This window comes from Entelurus aequoreus, linkage group LG12, assembly GCF_033978785.1.
Source record: "Entelurus aequoreus isolate RoL-2023_Sb linkage group LG12, RoL_Eaeq_v1.1, whole genome shotgun sequence".
Classification (NCBI taxonomy): Eukaryota; Metazoa; Chordata; class Actinopteri; order Syngnathiformes; family Syngnathidae; genus Entelurus; species Entelurus aequoreus.
Genome location: NC_084742.1, coordinates 7,603,057 through 7,621,293, shown reverse-complemented (window position 1 = coordinate 7,621,293; position 18,237 = coordinate 7,603,057). Strand labels below are relative to the sequence as shown.

At 37.0% G+C, this 18,237-nt stretch overlaps 1 long non-coding RNA gene across 1 annotated transcript in view; it reads right to left on the bottom strand.

The window, feature by feature from the left end:
* LOC133662659 (uncharacterized) overlaps positions 1 to 15,231 on the bottom strand; it is a 229,791-nt gene extending 214,560 nt beyond the window's left edge. The window contains exons 1-2 of the long non-coding RNA XR_009828133.1: positions 15,128 to 15,231; positions 9,170 to 9,233 (exon numbers count right to left, since the gene is read on the bottom strand). This is a non-coding gene — a long non-coding RNA (uncharacterized LOC133662659). The remainder of the gene's footprint in view (positions 1 to 9,169; positions 9,234 to 15,127) is intronic.
* Positions 15,232 to 18,237: the final 3,006 nt, after the last annotated feature.

Below are 18,237 nucleotides of genomic sequence, written 5' to 3'. Positions count from 1 at the left end.
TTGATTCAAATTCTATTTTATGTTATCTTGTGATAACATAACCCTGTTCATCTTAGAATTGATTTTAAAACCCTGCTGTTTGTTTTTAAAGCTTTACATGGACTGGCACCTCAGTATATCTCGGACCTCATCCAAAGTCCGAGAGCCAGCTCCAGCTTGCGGTGCCCAAGACCAGACTTAAAACCAGGGGAGACAGGGCCTTCTCTGTGGTCGGCCCTAAGCTCTGGAACACTCTGCCCCTCCATGTTCGAACTGCTCCCACAGTGGAGTGTTTTAAATCTCGTCTTAAGAACCCACTTTTATATAAATGATAAATGTTATTATTATTATAATATTATATAATATTCTGGCTTTTAACACTACGTGAGTTGTGTGGTCCTCTGTGTTTTTAAAATTTTGATTTCTATTTACTGTTTTAATTGGTTTTACCCTTTAAAATCGTTTTTAATCATATTTATTTATATTGTTTTTCATATTGGTTTTATATTTATTTATTTTTTGTTTTTATTCAGTCATTGGTGGAGCTAAGGATAATATTTGAATATTGTTTTTAATATTGTTGTGCAGCACTTTGGAAACATTTTGTTGTTTAAATGTGCTTTATAAATAAAGTGGCATGAAATAAAGTGGATTGGATTGATATTTTATTTTCTAGGTTTTATTTTCTGACATTTTCACCCTATTGCTGTGACATTTTTGCTGGTGGGTCGGGACATGACCGCAAGCATCTTTAATTTTTTTATATTCTAACTCTTAGAATGCTTTTTGATCGATTGATGTCACAGTTTTCAACTGGTATGGATTTGCATTATACAGGTTATTTTACTCATTTTAATCTGTGACATTATCTGATAAAAAAGCTTTCAGAAGGGCCAAAATGAATAAAAAAACATGTTTAATATTTTATGTTTAGGACTGAAGTTTATTGAGAAATTAATTATTGAGAAAGTAAAAGCTTTTTACGGCCTTTCTGAAGGACTTTTATGTCCTTTTTGGCTTTGAAGACAATTAAAATGGAATGTCACCCAGATGGTGACGGTAGTTGTAAAAAGATTTAACACAGGAAGTTGTTCAGTTGTAGTAACCAAGGGGTGTCCAAAGTGCGGCTCGGGGGCCATTTGCGGCCCGCAGGTAATTTTATAACAGCCCCACGGCACATTCTAAAAATACGATGAAAAAAAAATAAAAAACATAAAAAGTGGTATAAAAGCGCAAACAGGTGAAATGTAACAAGAAAATGTTGCATTATTTACTTCTTTCTTTAAAAAATAATCATGAATCAAAATCAATGTCATTAATAATTATTGACCTATTCAAAGCTCCATTTACTTCACATTAAATATTCCACTTTGAGATATTTTGGGGGGAAAATGTTGCATATTTTTCGGTTGCCACTAAAAAAACAAAGTTTTTTTTAAAGAAGGACCTAAAACAAACAAACAAAAAACATAAACAACAATAAAACTTATAATTGACGGATAGATCTGAAGTTGATCTTGAGACTATTGTGGTAAAAGTTTAAAAACATGTTGGATTTATTTTTTTAAACTTTACTGAGCAGTACCCTTTTGGATCCCAAATAATTTTAGTGGGACTTTTTTTTTTTTTTAAGAGTCATTGCTCAAAAAAATTATGAATTAAAATCAATGTTATGAGTTATTGACCTTTTTAAGACTCCAATTATTATATAATCTCAAATATTCCACTTTAAAATTTTATTGGGGGAAAATATTGCCTATTTTGTGTTTTTTTTCCATTAAAAAAAACGGTTTCCCTTGACAAAAATGGCATACAACTTAAATCTTTAAAAGCGTTATATTGACAGATAGACCTAATGTTGATCTAGAGCAGGGGTCACCAACCTTTTTGAAACCAAGAGCTACTTCTTGGGTACTGATTAATGCGAAGGGCTACCAGTTTGATACACACTTAAATAAATTGCCAGAAATAGCCAATTTGCTCAATTTACCTTTAACTCTATGTTATTATTAATAATTAATGATATTTACACTTAATTGAACGGTTTAAAAGAGGAGAAAACACGAAAAAAATGACAATTAAATTTTGAAACATAGTTTATCTTCAATTTCGACTCTTTAAAATTCAAAATTCAACCGAAAAAAAGAAGGGAAAAACTAGCTAATTCGAATCTTTTAGAAAAAATTAAAAAAACAATTTATGGAACATCATTAGTAATTTTTCCTGATTAAGATTAATTTTAGAATTTTGATGACATGTTTTAAATAGGTTAAAATCTAATCTGCACTTTGTTAGAATATATAACAAATTGGACCAAGCTATATTTCTAACAAAGACAAATCATTATTTCTTATAGATTTTCCAGAACAAAAATGTAAAAAAAAATTCAAAAGACTTTGAAATAAGATTTAAATTTGATTCTACAGATTTTCTACATTTGCCAGAATAATCTTTTTGAATTTTAATCATAATAAGTTTGAAGAAATATTTCACAAATATTCTTCGTCGAAAAAACAGAAGCTAAAATGAAGAATTAAATTAAAATGTATTCATTATTCTTTACAATAAAAAAAATAAATTTACTTGAACATTGATTTAAATTGTCAAGAAAGAAGAGGAAGGAATTTAAAAGGTGAAAAGGTATATGTGTTTAAAAATCCTAAAATCATTTTTAAGGTTGTATTTTTTCTCTGACATTGTCTTTCTGAAAGTTATAAGAAGCAAAGTAAAAAAATTAATGAATTTATTTAAACAAGTGAAGACCAAGTCTTTAAAATATTTTCTTGGATTTTCAAATTCTATTTGAGTTTTGTCTCTCTTAGAATTAAAAATGTCGGGCAAAGCGAGACCAGCTTGCTAGTAAATAAATAAAATTTAAAAAATAGAGGCAGCTCACTGGTAAGTGCTGCTATTTGAGCTATTTTTAGAACAGGCCAGCGGGCTACTCATCTGGTTCTAATGGGCTACCTGGTGCCCGCGGGCACCGCGTTGATGACCCATGATCTAGAGATTTAAACCTTGAATAATAATAATAATAATAATAATAATACTAAATAATGACACATTTGTAATATTTTTTTTGACCAAAACCTTTTGGGGTCCCCGGGATCAAGTCTGAGTGGAGGCCTAAATGTATCTTTTTTATACATATATTGTATTGGTTTTTAAAATAAAAAAATATCAAAATGGCCCCCGCTTGCTTTGATTTTTCAGTGTGCGGCCCTCAGTGGAAAAAGTTTGGACACCCCTGTAGTAACCAAACAATAAGACACCAGAACATGTTAACGCTCATTTCACGTTACGGAGGTGGGTGTTGAGGGGGTGGGTCAACGTTTGACAAGAACGTGGCGGCGACGTCTCCATCTCAGCCCGCTCCTGCCGCATTCGGCAGAGCAAAGCGGCGGGCGACATGCTTAAAGAGCCCTCCGAGCCAGAGCCGAGAAACCCCATAACTCTCACGGTATCAGATCCGAAATTGAATTTTCTGCTCTGCCACCCGATGCTTGTTGAGATGGAAACGGGGCGAGCGTGGAGGTGGAGGCGATGGCGGTGGGGCGGGGGTTGGGGGCAGGACGGAAAAGGAGTAAAAGGCCTGGCGTGTTCTTTGAATCTCTTAACCTTTACGGCGTGTGGCGGTATCAAACCCGGCGGACAAGATCGGACTCTGACACGTTTGTCGAGGGATGACAAATTAGCTGTCCTTCCAGATGCCTGATTGCCTGACCTTTATTCGCTAAGTGGTGTTGCTGATGAGGGGCGCTGGGTGACAGCGGTAAATGGTGCCGATATCAATGACTGTCCTGCATGGCCACGCGCATTTTACCATTCGGTCAATATTATAATGACGGTCGATGCGGAAACACCCCAGTGGTACTTTCTCTGCCCAGTGAGACCGGATCTCAAACCCGCTAACCTTGACATTTGACAACCCTCACGTTCCAAGTCGCATTAGCGCCGACGTGGCATGTTAAGCACTTCCACACCCAGTAAACTTTATCCAAGTGCATCTTCGGCTAGCTAATTGAGTTAGCCGAGCCGTCCCCTTCGAGAGCGGGGACATTTAAGCACCTCTGCCTCCCAGAGATGCCGCGGAAAGTAAATCACTTTTAATTACAATAAACCTCAAGATTAGATCTGGCCTTTCTCCGACGGTCATTTGCATTTGCGGCCCATGAAAGTGCTCAACGGGAGATTTAAAAATGGGAGTCCGATTAGTTTAACCAGAGGAATGGACATGTAGCTGTCATCAAAAACGCTGTCTTTGCTATGTATGACCCTTAAAGGCCTACTGAAAGCCACTACTAGCGACCACGCAGTCTGATAGTTTATATATCAATGATGAAATCTTAACATTGCAACACATGCCAATACGGCCGGGTTAACTTATAAAGTGACATTTTAAATTTCCCGCTAAACTTCCGGTTGAAAACGTCTATGTATGATGACGTATGCGCGTGACGTCAATGGTTGAAACGGAAGTATTCGGACACCATTGAATCCAATACAAAAAGCTCTGTTTTCATCGCAAAATTCCACAGTATTCTGGACATCTGTGTTGGTGAATCTTTTGCAATTTGTTTAATGAACAATGAAGACTGCAAAGAAGAAAGCTGTAGGTGGGATCGGTGTATTAGCGGCTGGCTGCAGCAACACAACCAGGAGGACTTTGAGTTGGATAGCAGACCCGCTACCGTGAGTACAGCTTTGGTTTCCAAACATTTGATCACTTGCCCGTACGTGTGTGTCGCTATGTGCATGTAACGTACGTAACTTTGGGGAAATATATGTTTCTTGCCGACTCTGATGGCGGCCGGGGTGTCGTCGAAAGCTACAACGCCGTCCACCGCCGCGCCGCTGTCCTCACCTGTCTGGGGTGACTTCCTCCGTCTCCGGGCCGCCGACCGCACTGATCATCGTGGTGAAGTCCTTCGTCGCGCCATCGATCGCTGGAACGCAGGTGAGCACGGGTGTTGATGAGCAGATGAGGGCCAGCGTTGGTGGAGAGCTAATGTTTTTAGCATAGCTCTGTCGAGGTCCCGTAGCTAAGTTAGCTTCAATGGCGTCGTTAGCAACAGCATTGCTAAGGTTCGCCAGGCTGGAAAGCATTAACCGTGTGGTTACAGGTCCAGGGTTTGGTAGTATTGTTGATCTTCTGTCTATCCTTCCAGTCAGGGGCTTATTTTGTCTGTTTCTATATGTAGTTAAGCACGATGCTATCACGTTAGCTCCGTAGCTAAAGTGCTTAGCCGATGTATTGTCGTGGAGATAAAAGTCACTGTGAATGTCCATTTCGCGTTCTCGACTCTCATTTTCAAGAGGATATAGTATCCGAGGTGGTTTAAAATACAAATCCGTGATCCACAATAGAAAAAGGAGAGAGTGTGGAATCCAATGAGCCAGCTTGTATCTAAGTTACGGTCAGAGCGAAAAAAGATACGTCCTGCACTGCACTCTAATCCTTCACTCTCACGTTCCTCATCCACAAATCTTTCATCCTGGCTCAAATTAATGGGGTAATCGTCGCTTTCTCGGTCCGAGAGTCGAGAACGCGAAATGGACATTCACAGTGACTTTTATGTCCACGACAATACATCGGTGAAACACTTTAGCTACGGAGCTAATGTGATAGCATCGTGCTTAAATGCATATAGAAACAAAAGAAATAAACCCCTGACTGGAAGGATAGACAGAAAATCAACAATACTATTAAACCGTGGACATGTAAATACACGGTTAATGCTTTCCAGGCTGGCGAAGGTTAACAATGTTGTTGCTAACGACGCCATTGAAGCTAACTTAGCAAATGGACCTCACAGAGCTATGCTAAAAACATTAGCTATCCACCTACGCCAGCCAGCCCTCATCTGCTCATCAACACCCGTGCTCACCTGCGTTCCAGCGATCGACGGAGCGACGAAGGACTTCACCCGATCATAGATGCGGTCGGCGGCTAGCTTCGGACATTGCGTCTGCTATCCAAGTCAAAGTCCTCCTGGTTGTGTTGCTGCAGCCAGCCGCTAATACACCGATCCCACCTACAGCTTTCTTCTTTGCAGTCTCCATTGTTCATTAAACAAATTGCAAAAGATTCACCAACACAGATGTCCAGAATACTGTGGAATTTTGAGATGAAAACTGAGCTTTTTGTATTGGATACAATGTGTGCGAATACTTCCGTTTCAACGATTGACGTCACGCGCATACGTCATCATACATAGACGTTTTCAACCGGAAGTTTAGCGGGAAATTTAAAATGTCCCTTTATAAGTTAACCCGGCCGTATTGGCATGTGTTGCAATGTTAAGATTTCATCATTGATATATAAACTATCAGACTGCGTGGTCGGTAGTAGTGGCTTTCAGTAGGCCTTTAAGATTCCTACCAACAAATGACATTCCGTTAGTCAAAAAGGTGTCTTTAATGATGACAGACAGAGATAGTTTTCCATCCAAAAAGGACCACCAAAAAATAATGGCGCTTTAAAAATGTTTTATGGCATTTGTGCCACAAACTTTGAGTCCTGCTAACAAAGCCGTTTTCAACTAATTGCAGGGAGGTTGGTGACATAAAGTCCTCCCAAGGAGACACTCATCTACCCTAAACAGCCCTGCCTTGTCTCATTTCATTAACTGGAGGACCAAAGATGGACACGTTAGTGTCGGTGTTTGCAGCAAAGATGACAGATGGCAGGTGCGTCCTTCTCTAATATGCGGGAGGACCTCCAACTAGAAGCTGTAGGGAAGCGCCGGCATAGAAAGACGGAGCCAAACGCAGCGTCCACTGAGGAAGATGTGAAGGGACGTGTCCCAATCTCCTCTCATTCAGAGGTGACGGTCCATCTGTCACCGCCCTGGGAGTCCGCAGGGGGATCAATGTCTGCTGAGACGGCCAAACCAAAAGCTATCTGCATCCCCATTAGTATTCCGCAATGGCGGAGCGCGGGGCCCGTCTCTGCGCCGACCCGGCAGCACAGGTGTCGTGTCAATAGATTGATAAGACAAGGCCGACGTGGCCCGGGTGATTGAAGCGACACCCGAAGGATGAGCTGGTGGCACTTCTACACATGCGCAACACAACGTGCTGCAAAAGTGCTGCAAAGACCTCATAGACCGCGACAAGAGACAAAGGTTCACACTTTTTCATCATTTACAAACCTTATATAAGACAAGAACACATTCTTTCTAGTCAATGCTTGAAAATTTGTCCCACGGACCGGGGGGGGGGAGGGCGGTAGTAAAAAAAAAAAAAATTGTTTTTTTTTTTTTTGTCATAAAGAAATACAATCATGTGTGCTTACGGACTGTATCCCTGCAGACTGTATTGATTTATATTGATGTATAATGTATATATTGTGTTTTTTATGTTGATTTAATTAAAAAAAAAAATTTTTTTTTTTTTTTTTTTTGTCATAAAGAAATACAATCATGTGTGCTTACGGACTGTATCCCTGCAGACTGTATTGATTTATATTGATATATAATGTATACATTGTGTTTTTTATGTTGATTTAATAAAAAAATAAAAATAAATAAAAATTGTTTTTGTTTTTTTTTTGTCATAAAGAAATACAATCATGTGTGCTTACGGACTGTATCCCTGCAGACTGTATTGATTTATATTGATATATAATGTATATATTGTGTTTTTTATGTTGATTTAATAAATAATTTTTTTTTTTTTTTTTTGTCATAAAGAAATACAATCATGTGTGCTTACGGACTGTATCCCTGCAGACTGTATTGATTCATATTGATATATAATGTATATATTGTGTTTTTTATGTTGATTTAATAAAAAATAATTAAAAACAATTTTTTTTTTTGTCATAAAGAAATACAATCATGTGTGCTTACGGACTGTATCCCTGCAGACTGTATTGATTTATATTGATATATAATGTATATATTGTGTTTTTTAATGTTGATTTAATAAAAAAATAAAAATAAATAAAAAATTGTTTTTATTTTTTTTTGTCATAAAGAAATACAATCATGTGTGCTTACGGACTGTATCCCTGCAGACTGCATTGATTTATATTGATATATAATGTATATATTGTGTTTTTTATGTTGATTTAATAAAAAATAAAAAATAATTTATTTTTTTTTTTTTTTTTTTTTGTCATAAAGAAATACAATCATGTGTGCTTACGGACTGTATCCCTGCAGACTGTATTGATTTATATTGATATATAATGTATATTTTGTGTTTTTTACGTTGATTTAATTAAAAAATAAAATAAAATAAAATAAAATAAAATAAAATTGTATTTCTTGTGCGGTCGCGGCCCGGTGGTTGGGGACCACTGATATAGGGCAAGTATAGGGGGGTTAAAAATACAGTACACCATTCCACCCATAAAGCCCTCTAAAAACCACCAACAATACACCGTTTACATGTCGTGACCTGAATATTAACCAAGTAGTGTTATTATAAGCGCTACCACAGAGCAACTACTTTTAGCAGCGCTGTGATTACATATGTTTCGAGTAAAACTCACAAAGATACATAATGTGGAGAGGCGTGGCCGGCAGTCCGACAGCGAGGCAGGGCACACCGCAAACAAGATCAGGTGCATGGATCGCGCACCTGGGCACAATTGAGTAATCCCCTCTCAGTGTGTAAAAGGGCGGCAGCCGAGAACGACGGGGCAGAAGGAGTTGGAAAGCGACCAAAAACACGTGCAGCGCGGAAGAGAGCGAGAGGCGGACGCAGACGACGCGGAAGGCTGAAAAGCGAACCGAGCAGTGAAAGCGGCAGAGCTGAAAAGCAACCCGCAAGAGACTTTTTCTTATTGAAAAATAAAGAAGTCTACACCTGCTCGCAGAATGTCTCTGCTTGGTGGTCCTTGGAACCCACACGACGGCTTGAGACCGTCACACATAACTTCAGCCATTATTAGCTATTGTGCATGTTTGGTTTTAAAAGTTATGTTTAAATAAATGTCATTATGAGTGTGACAGTTATACTGTCATATTGAGTAAAACCTAAGTTTTGTATTTGCAAACCTTACAAAAATACCTGATTCTAGTAAAACTCAAATAGATACATTATGACAGGCATTTTTAGACATATTGTATGTTTGCGAGATAACCAGCGTATGCAGCTATGACACACTGAGGCGCTGAGCTGCTGCATCGCCTCTGAGTTGGTGAAAGTTACATTTAGATGTATAAATCATGCCTCTCACCTGGATAGTAGAAGGATGTGGACATACACCGAGTAGTTGGTCAAATGTGACATCCAACTTAGACCTGGAGATGGCGAGAAAGACAAGAAAAGACGTTGGTTTCGTTGTTGTTGTTTTTCAACCTGTGTGAGGACTATGATTAATTCTTCATCCAAACGGGAAGATAAAAACATCAGTCGGGCATCCCAGTGAGAGCAGACATTGTGCAGTAAGTGATTGTTTTGTTTTGCTACTTGCTTGATCTGCTCATCACTCCGCTTCTAAAAGTTGCTGGTCATCCTACTTATATTCAGGCTCAAAAATATAAGGTTCTGGATCATAATTTGTCCCAAAATAGTCTTTGTTGTCTCTCATGAAAAAATTATAACGCCACTGTATGCTTAAAGTGAGCAAATTATGTAAATATTACATGTTTTTATAAATGTTACTTCATTACATATATACTTACAGCATGTAGATAAAACATTTATGGAGGTTTTTGAGAGCGCTTTATAGGCGGAATAGAGCGACTTCCATTGGCTCCATTGTTAACTAAATCATTTATATTATGTCTAAATGAAACGGAATTGGTGGGAACTACTTTTTCTTCCGCCGGTGCGCGCACTTTGTTGTGCTCAGTCATTCAGTCGGTCCTTTGTTTAGGAAAAATTACCGGAAAATAAAATTAAGTCACTTTTTAAAAATGTTATAAGACACATTATGTATATGTATATAATGCCTCAAGGAGCTGGATGGGGAGGGGGAAGTCTGGGCTTCTCTGCTTAGGCTGCTGCCCCCGCGACCCGGCCTCGGATTATGTATGTTTGCACAAAGTATTGTATTGGACCAGTATTGACGATAACAGCCTGAGTTTACTCGGTATCAGTTCAGAAAGAAAATCAGTGAGAAATTTAGTATTTTTAAAAAAGAGAAGTAAAGTAAATGATCTCAAATATACCTACAAAAGGCTAATGATGCAATATGTACATACAGCTAGCCTAAATAGCATGTTAGCATCGATTAGCTTGCAGTCATGCAATGAGCGAACATGCCTGATTCGCAATCCACACAAGTCAATAACATCAACAAAGCTTACCTTTGTAGATTCACGCACAGCATAAAACGTTTGGTGGACAAAATGAGACAATCAGTGAGAAATTTGGTATTTTTAAGAAAGAGAAGCGGATGTGAAAAAAGGAAAAGTTGAAAATAAAAACCGGTGAAACAAACAAAAACAATTAAAGCGTTCAAAAACATGTTTATTGGCATCCAAAACATGTCATGATACCAAAAATATTGTAGTTTTTTCAATATTTGTATTTATGTGTTGCCAAAACTTGTTTTGGCTCCTTAGCTTTCTGAAAAATGTGGTTGCCAGAGCCTGAGACGAAAGGACAAAGAAGTTGCAACGGACTAGCCGTGCTTTTTAAGTACGGTACCATTTTTTATCTGGTTTTCTGGGCCAAGTCTGTCAGACGCGTGAATAAAATGTTGTTTTTTTCTAAAGCAAGCGCTCCATTTTACGAGTGACCTTTACGGCTCAGAGGGGACCGGGAGCCACCAATTAGCGCTGCCGAGGGGCCGCGGAGGAAGACGTGCATCCCATCGACAAGAGCGCTCAATCAGCGCAGGTCGGGGTACCGATGATGATGGTACGCGGAGAAGGACGTGACCTCATTGAAGGTAAATATAGGAGGAGAAAAGCGGCTAGGACGGCACTTTATTGTCATTGCGCTTGAAAGGTAGAACAAAATTACCATTTTTAGCATTTTTTAACAGATCAGGAACGCGCTGATGGGTCGCCACTAAGGCGGCGCCCCGTAAAAGGTGGGGAAAGGTGAACACGGGCGGAGGTGGATGAGTAAAACACAAAAAAAAGTTGATCCCAGACTTGGCTCCCATAAGGGGGGACTCAGTTGGGGGTCAGGAAAAAAACCGAAAAATTAAGTGAAGTGAATTATATTTATATAGCGCTTTTTCTCTCGTGACTCAAAGCGCTTTACATAGTGAAACCCAATATCTAAATTACATTTAAACCAGTGTGGGTGGCACTGGGAGCAGGTGGGTAAAGTGTCTTGCCCGAGGACACAACGGCAGTGACTAGGATGGCGGAAGCGGGGATCGAACCTGAACCCCTCAAGTTGCTGGCACGGCCACTCTACCAACCGAGCTACACCGCCACAATGTGTGTGTGTAAGCCTGCAGTGCATCTCTGTTCCGCGACCATGGTGTGCTCTCGGAAATGCGAGAAAACAGCCCGTCTGTCCAACAAAAGAATCTCGAAGCCGCTTGCAGCCATGGGAAACAATCCAGATTAGAATGTTTGTGTTTGAGCGTGCGGAAACAAATTTAAACATTTCACTCTAATTGTCTATTTCTGGTCCTCAAATTCATTATACTTCGCCATGCAGCGCAGACGGCGTCTCCAAGATGTTTTCTGGTTTGTGATTTTGTCCAAAATCACAGAAGTCTAAGTGGCCAGAGTTCTGCCAACATCCTTCAATCATTTGTGGCAGCTTTAGGGTACTTTGAACGGCTGCCAGCATCTTCCAAATATGTCGATACACCAGGGCAATGCTTACTCCAATCGCCGTTTAGATATTATTTTAACGTTCCTTGGCTGGTTTTATGGACTCGTTCTGCTTCAGTACAACGCAGACTTGCAGTTCTACGCTCAAACTGCTTCGTCAAGTAGGCTACACACACTGTCATGTTTTAGACGATTTCTTTTATCTTCATTCGATAAATATCATCCACTTCTTCTTCTTCAGCGCGGTCCTTCACACTCACGTTCATGGTTCCCATGGCTGTAAAAAACCGAGTTACGTTTTGCAAGATGAAAGTGAGACAGCGGATGTTTTGGGCGGATTCTGAACATGTTATTTATGTAAACAATGAAAACACTTGTCCTTTTATCTCATTATTATGTCTTTTTATCTTATAGTCATAATTTTTTATGTCATGATTTTGACTTTCCCCTCAATTTCGAGTTTTTATCAAATAATTATGACTTTCTATTTAATGATTTTGACTTTTTATCTCATATTTATTACTTTTTATCTCATAATTATTGATTCTGCACATGTTATATATGTAAACAATGAAAACACTTGACCTTTTATCTCATTATTACCTCTTTTTAGCTTAAATCATGATTTTTTTTATGTCCTGATTTTGACTTTCCCCTCAATTTCAAATTTTTATCAAATAATTATGACTTTTTATTTAATGATTTTGACTTTTTATCTCATATTTTTTTAAACTTTTTTTATCTCATAATTATTGATTCTGAACATGTTGTATACAGTATGTAAACAATGAAAACACTTGACCTTTTCTCTCATTATGTATTTTTATCATATAATCATGATTTTTTTATGTCAGGATTTTGACTTTCCTCTCAATTTTGAGTTAATATCAAATAATTATGACTTTTTATTTAATGATTTTGACTTTTTATCTCATATTTATTACTTTTTATCTCATAATTATTGATTCTGCACATGTTATATATGTAAACAATGAAAACACTTGACCTTTTATCTCATTATTACCTCTTTTTATCTTAAATCATGATTTTTTTAATGTCAGGATTTTGACTTTCCCTTCAATTTCAAATTTTTATCAAATAATTATGACTTTTTATTTAATGATTTTGACTTTTTATCTCATATTTTTTTAACTTTTTTATCTCATAATTATTGATTCTGAACATGTTATATACAGTATGTAAACAATGAAAACACTTGACCTTTTCTCTCATTATGTATTTTTATCATAAAATCATGATTTTTTTTATGTCAGGATTTTGACTTTCCTCTCAATTTCGAGTTTTTATCAAAAAATTACAACTTTTTATTTAATGATTTTGACTTTTATCTCATATTTATTACTTTTTATCTCATAATTATTGATTCTGCACATGTTATGTATGTAAACAATGAAAACACTTGACCTTTTATCTCATTATTACCTCTTTTTATCTTAAATCATGATTTTTTTTATGTCAGGATTTTGACTTTCCCCTCAATTTCAAATTTTTATCAAATAATTATGACTTTTTATTTAATGATTTTGACATTTTATCTCATATTTTTTTAACTTTTTTATCTCATAATTATTTATTCTGCACATGTTATATATGTAAACAATGAAAACACTTGACCTTTTATCTCATTATTACCTCTTTTTATCTTAAATCATGATTTTTTTTATGTCAGGATTTTGACTTTCCCCTCAATTTCGACTTTTTATCAAATAATTATGACTTTCTATTTAATGATTTTGACTTTTTATCTCATATTTATTACTTTTAATCTCATAATTATTGATTCTGCACATGTTATATATGTAAACAATGAAAACACTTGACCTTTTATCTCATTATTACCTCTTTTTATCTTAGATCATGATTTTTTTTATGTCAGGATTTTTACTTTCCTCTCAATTTCAAGTTAATATTAAATAATTATGACTTTTTATTTAAGGATTTTGACTTTTTATCTCATATTTTTTTTACTTTTTCATCTCATAATTATTGATTCTGAACATGTTATATATGTAAACAATGAAAACACTTGACCTTTTTTCCCATGTATTTTCATCATATAATCAAGATTTTTTTATGTCAGGATTTTGACTTTCCTCTCAATTTCGAGTTTTTATCAACTAATTATGACTTTTTATTTAATGATTTGGACTTTTTATTTAATGATTTGGACTTTTTATCTCATATATTTTACTTTGTATCCCATCATTATTGATTGAGACCATGTTATATATGTAAAAAAAAAAAAAACATGCACCAGAGCTAAGTACAGTAGGAACGAGATTCATAAGGGCCAATTCCTGGGTGGATCTCGTGTGAGAGGACGATGGGGAGTTAATAATTTTGCAATGCAGTCTGCTGAAAAGGATGGAAATCGCCACTCTACATAACTGACGCTGTGGTCAAATTTAGAATTCCCACAAAACACATTTTAGGGTATTCAACACTCTACTGCCGTCTGCAGGCTAAAGTGTAATTTGTCACGTTTCATGTGTCGGGTAAACTGCAACAAATGGAGCCATATGAGCCCCCTTCGTACTGTACAAAGGAACATTCAAACATGCTTCTTGAGTTCAGATGCTAAAGAAATACTGCTGATTCTCAACTCCAGTCCAGTGCGTTTATGAAAAATGGAGCGCACGTGCACTGGGAGGAGTATGGCCGAGCAAGCACGCTAACAATGTGGTCAAGGGCAGGCATAACAATGAATTGATTGTCCTCTGAGCGTGTCATAATGAATGGGAATCCGACTGCGCCGTGTGTTTGACCAATCGATACAGCTATGAATTACCAACAGCCTCCAAGTGATTGATCACGTTCGTTTTCATTACCGCCAAATTCAAGCTTGGATCAATTATGAATATCTTTTATAGTCTTTTTTTAGGCGTCATTAAAAAGGCCCCGGAGTGAAATTAAGAGGAAGGAGTGGTAAAACTGGAACGAATTGTCCAACATTTGTCAGAATTGCTGAAGAGCGGCACATGCAGCGCCGTCCTATGGAGCTGCATTAAGCTTTCATGAAAGCCAAAGTTAATTAGATATGATGACTGAACTCCCAAGATTGTAATTAGCCAAACGGCGTGACTGCTCTCCTGTAATTAAATGTCATTTTCCCTCAGTTCACTGAGCCTGAAAAAAAGGGAAGTGTGGTCACATTCGGCGCGCTTGTGGAAGACGGCAAGAAAAAAGGAGGGTTTCGGAGTCTATTTTTACAGCTTTGTGTGACATTTAGGTGGAGTGTTTGGCCGTGTAGTAGCAGTGTAAACACTCAAGGTGAAAGTGTGAAGGTGGAAGACTGCGCCCGCAGACCAAAATGAGGAAATGTCAGATTACACCCTGATGTGTGTGGATAACCCCGGGAAGGGAGAGGGGAAGCCGGGCCGACGCGGCGCGGCACACGGCCGCTCTGTTGTCATGCCGGGGAGTCAAACCTGCAGGAGGCAAACTGTTGACTGACATCAGAGGACGAGGCAGACGACGACGTCTCTGACTGCACAACATCTGCTGGGGAGATAGCACATCACACGCCTGATTCTTCATCGCCTTGATGTTGCCTGTCATGAAAAACAATGAAAAAGTAATTTAGTTAAAAGCTTTTAAAAAATTCAAAACAACAAAAAATAGAACGATTAAAAAATTAAAAAACACCAAAATAAGTACAAACAAAAAATAAAGTTGGTATAATATCCAAATACACTTTATTTATACAGTGCTATTAAACAAACTGTTTTAATGTGCTGCACATAAAATATATATATTTTTTATAATTAATTCAAATCAATAACAAATTTAAATAAATAATAATGTTATTAATAAGGCTGCAGCTAACGATTATTTTTCTATCGATTAATCTGTAGATTATTTTTTCCGATTAATCGGTTAATCTATCGATTATTTTTCGATTAATCTATAGATTATTTTTCCTTTTACCGATTATTTTTTATTTTATTTTATTTAAAATGAAGATGAAAAAATAAATGTAGGCCAGTTTTTTCAAAAGGCATGGCTTTTATTTACAAAAAAAAAAAAAAGTATGGCCACTCAGTCCACATTGACAACAACATGACAAAATATTCTGTAACAATGTAAACATTTAAAACTTTTAACATTTAACAAAATTAAAAGTAGCTCATTTGCTTTTTAATGTGCAAATATAAAAGTCAACATCCAGTGCAAATCTTAATATTCTGCAATAGTATAAGCATTTCAAAAGTAAAAGTATTGCTTATTTTGCTTTAAAATGTGCAAAAATAAAGATAAACATCCAATACAAAAAAGTGCAAAATGAAATATTCTGTAACAACAGTGTAAACATTTCAACAAAAGTAAAAGTATTGCTTATTTGCTAAAATGTGCAAAAAATAAAGATAAACATCCAATACAAAAAAGTGCCAATTTAAATATTCTGGAGCACTATAAACATTAAGTATTGCTTTTAAAATGTGCAAAATAAACATCCAGTCCAACACAGTACACAATAACCAATTCTACTCATTCCAGTGAGTGACTAACAGTTGTAATGAAGAAAGGTTAGCATGTCTACGCTCAGAAAGGGTCGATGTGGCTGGAACTGAGAGGTAATTAGCCTTCACCTCAAGCCAGGACTGCGAGCGAGCTGAGCTGCAGTTGAAGTTTCTAGAAGGTCAACGTGCTCATAGTGATGTTACTAGTAGTTGACTGGGAGGTGTTTATTATCATTTGGGGAGAGTCCGCTGCCTGATGCTCACCTGCTAAACACCTATCTGCTCCACGCTGAAGCGCTGACTACATGCGCTCTGAATACGCACTGCTGATTGGCTGTTAGAGCTTTCTGTGTACCAATCAGATGGTTGTGTGGGTGGGACAATGCTGCGTGTGTACCAATCAGATGGTTGTGTGGGTGGGACAATGCTGCGTGCTGAGACAGAGGCAGAAGGAGCAAAGCAGCTTGTTAAGACTTTAGCAGCTAAAGTTAGCTTTAGCTTAGAAACTCGTTCGGTACACCCCCGTACCGAACCGAAAGCCCCGTACCGAAACGGTTCAATACAAAACACGTACCGTTACACCCCTAGCAGATACAAATGACACATTCATGTTTTTGTGTAATGATGACAACGTATGCTAACGCGGACGATTGACTAGTTGATGGTTTTCTTTTCAAATGTTCGTTCATAGCCGTTGTGCTGCTATGATAGGCCATTTCCGCTCGACACAGTGTGCATACAACAACATTATTAGGCCGTGTATTGAAATACTCCCACACTTTTGACGACTTTTGGCGTGCTTTTTCCCCCTCGCTCGCACAGTCTGCTTTGCGCTCCGCCATGACGGTAGTGTGACGTAAATATGCGACGCGTCCACGCACAAAAACGGCGTCGACGTATTTACGTAACCGATGACGTCGACTACGTCGACGCGTCGTTTCAGCCTTAGTTATTAATGACACCAAAATTAGTAAAAACTAGAATAAAGTTTGTATATCAAAATACTTTATTTATATAGCACTAATAAACACATACAAACAATAAAAAGTAATTAAAATAATAATCATTATATAAAAAATTTAATAATAAAATAAATAAAACAATTTAAATATATGAAAAGTATCATAATAACTTCAGAATAAGTACAATACAAGTAAAATAAAGTTGGTATGATATCCAAAGGCAAATAAACTATTTATATAGCACTATTAACAAACAATTTACAGAGTGCTGCACATAAAGAAAAACAATAACAAGTGATTAAAATAAAAACAAATATAACAAAAAATAAAATATTAAAATCAATGAGAATAATAATAATATGTAATAATAATAGCACCAAAATAAGCACAAGCAAAAGAAAAGTTGGTATAATATCCAAATTCCCTATTTATTTTTTCAGAGTGCTGCACATTAAAAAAAAATACAAATAAGTAAATTAAAAGCATTTGAAATCATTCAAAATAATATATTAAACAATTAAATCAATAAAAAAAATAAAAAATAGTAATGATAATAATAGCAGCAAAATAAGTACAAACAAAAATAAAGTTGGTATGATATGCAAATACACTTCATTTATACAGCACTGTTAACAAAAACTGTTGCTGGAGTGGTGCACATAAAAAACAATTACAAATACCGTAATTTCCGCACTATAAGCCGCACCTGACTATAAGCCGCACCAGCTAAATTTAAGGGAAAATACAGATTGCTCCATATATAAGCCGCACCCGACTATAAGCCGCAGGGTTTTGATTTGTAATTACCGTAGTATATAGGGGTTCCTGCTACCACGGAGGGGATTGTCGGGACAGAGATGACTTTGGGAACGCAAAGCGTCCCATTTATTAACAATAAATCTTTCAATCATTCAATCAAACTTTCACATCTTTGACATGGCGAACAGCATTCGTGCAGAGTACAAATAATACAACGCTGCAAAGTAATACAAAGTGCTCGCCTGTACGTTATCAAAATAACCAGCCTACCGGTATATGAAAAGTCATATACAATCATTGTGTCATCGTCTTCCTCCTGCGTACTAAAACCACCGAAATCCTCTTCGTCGGTGTCGG